General features: G+C 56.9%; 1 non-coding gene across 1 annotated transcript in view; it reads left to right on the plus strand.

Moving 5' to 3' along the window:
* Positions 1 to 2,483: 2,483 nt before the first annotated feature.
* The window catches only part of LOC126434322 (small subunit ribosomal RNA), a 1,910-nt gene continuing 1,893 nt past the window's right edge, over positions 2,484 to 2,500 (plus strand). Inside the window, exon 1 of the ribosomal RNA XR_007579140.1 lies at positions 2,484 to 2,500. This exon is cut by the window's right edge and continues 1,893 nt beyond it. This is a non-coding gene — a ribosomal RNA (small subunit ribosomal RNA).

The raw sequence follows: 2,500 nt of genomic DNA on the forward strand, positions 1-2,500 counted from the left end.
TAACCTATGTTGCGCCGTAACCTAACCTATGTTGCGCCGTAACCTAACCTATGTTGCGCCGTAACCTAACCTATGTTGCGCCGTAACCTAACCTATGTTGCGCCGTAACCTAACCTATGTTGCGCCGTAACCTAACCTATGTTGCGCCGTAACCTAACCTATGTTGCGCCGTAACCTAACCTATGTTGCGCCGTAAACTAACCTATGTTGCGCCGTAACCTAACCTATGTTGCGCCGTAACCTAACCTATGTTGCGCCGTAACCTAACCTATGTTGCGCCGTAACCTAACCTATGTTGCGCCGTAACCTAACCTATGTTGCGCCGTAACCTAACCTATATCGTATCTTAACCTAACCTATATCGTATCTTAACCTAACCTATATCGTATCTTAACCTAACCTATATCGTATCTTAACCTAACCTATATCGTACCTTAACCTAACCTATATTGCCCCTTAACGTAACCCATATTGCGCTGTAACCCAACACACGTTGGGCCTTAACCCAACACACGTTGGGCCTTAACCCAACACACGTTGGGCCTTAACCCAACACACGTTGGGCCTTAACCCAACACACGTTGGGCCTTAACCCAACACACGTTGGGCCTTAACCCAACACACGTTGGGCCTTAACCCAACACACGTTGGGCCTTAACCCAACACACGTTGGGCCTTAACCCAACACACGTTGGGCCTTAACCCAACACACGTTGGGCCTTAACCCAACACACGTTGGGCCTTAACCCAACACACGTTGGGCCTTAACCCGCTCTGTAATTGTCATACGACGCGTTAAATTAGTGTAGTGTTGCCTAACTGCAACCCCCGCAATATAGTTTGCTACTCGCACTGCCCGGTCCCCAGTGTATCGCTTCATGTTAAACACCTTGCAGCTATACACTGTAATGTGGATGGCAGCAGGACGTACATGCTCAATGCCCTTTGCAGTTGTTCATTGGCATTCGCAGTTGTTCATTGGCATTCGCATGGCGAAGCACTTAGCCTACGCTGTGGTATGGCCTGTGTCAACTGTCCGCTGATATTGTACGTCCAAATCACACACTGTACTGCACATTGGTCCTCATGTACTGAATGATACATCGTGGTACATGTGACCGTACAACGACTGCGCCAACAACGGCGAACCATGCGGTCCAAATGTTGTGCACGCAGCTACGTGTCGTCTCCCTATAAGAGCTGGATTGCAGTGTGGTATGCCCTGGATGGCGATCAGCATGAGCCGTCTGTTGATGTAGTGGCGCGTGTTGTCAGACGTTGTCGTCTCTTCTCACACACCGTGATAGCATGGTGCACTGCGTTCCACATCTGCGACATGCGACAGAGGCCGGTTGACAGTCGTTCGCGCAATGGACATCGCATACGTACGGGGGCCACCTTCCACGTGTTTGCGAAGCGTGCACATGTTGTTGCGTGTATGTGGGCAGACATAGTGTGTCGTGACACCTGACACAGGCATGCAACAATCGTTGAATTTGCAAATGGCGATGGACGCCTACGTTTGCTGGTGACGTTACGCAAATGAACAACTGGTAAACCGTTGTGGTGCGGTTGTTCTCGCTAGAGGTGAATCAGTGATGGCGACGATCGGTTGAGCTACCAACCGGTTGTTTCAGCGATACCCACCATGCCCACGAACGTGAATGGCATGTGGGTGTGAAGCGATACGCGGCGGTGGCTGGGTGGGACCGGCCCCGGCCGGTGAGGGGGGGCCTCCCGGCGTGCTGGCCGCGCGGTGCGTGGGCGCACGCGCTACAGCCGGCTGGTGGGGGCGGCCACTGGCAGGCGCGCCGGCCGACGGAGGCGGCAGGCGGCGCAGCTGCGCGCCGGCGCACCCTGCACGCGGCGCCGTGCGGCCAAAGTAGGTCCTCGCGGGCCCGGTGCGAAGCGCGGTGGACATCTGCAGTGTGCTGGTCCGATTGAGGACTGTGTGCGCTGAGGATGCGCCGCCGCCCGGCGCTCGGCGCCGCGACGCCGTCTGCTGCTCGGTCGCCTCTGCGGTTCTCGCAGGTGGTTTGTATCGCAGCTGTGCGGACGTGTTGGCGCGTGCGCTGTGCTGGGAGAGTTCGCTTCGGCACCCAAGTGGGGCTTTTGTCCTTCTGTGGCGCTGGCGTTGGAGCTGCCGGTCACCGTAGGTGGCGCGTGTTGTCTCCCGCCGGCAATGCCACGACAGCACGCTCCCGGGCCTCTGTCGGCAGCGGCAAGCTCAGTTGGGAGCACGGGTGGTCGCACCTAAAGCGTCTACTCGCCAAACTCCGGGCGATTGCGCCTCTCTCGAACCCGACCAAGTACTTAGGACGGCGCTGCGCGCCGCCGGGACCTGAGAGGGTTTCGAGGTGTATGGTGCAGGGGAGCTCAGCCTCCTCCTGTTTGCAGAATAATTGAGCGGACGCTTGCGTGTTCGCGCGGGCCCCCGGGACACACTCCCGGGCGGCCGGCTGCTCAGCTCTAGTTGACGCAGCTCCCTGGTTGATCCTGC

Source organism: Schistocerca serialis, unplaced genomic scaffold, assembly GCF_023864345.2.
Source record: "Schistocerca serialis cubense isolate TAMUIC-IGC-003099 unplaced genomic scaffold, iqSchSeri2.2 HiC_scaffold_1186, whole genome shotgun sequence".
Lineage (NCBI taxonomy): Eukaryota > Metazoa > Arthropoda > Insecta > Orthoptera > Acrididae > Schistocerca > Schistocerca serialis.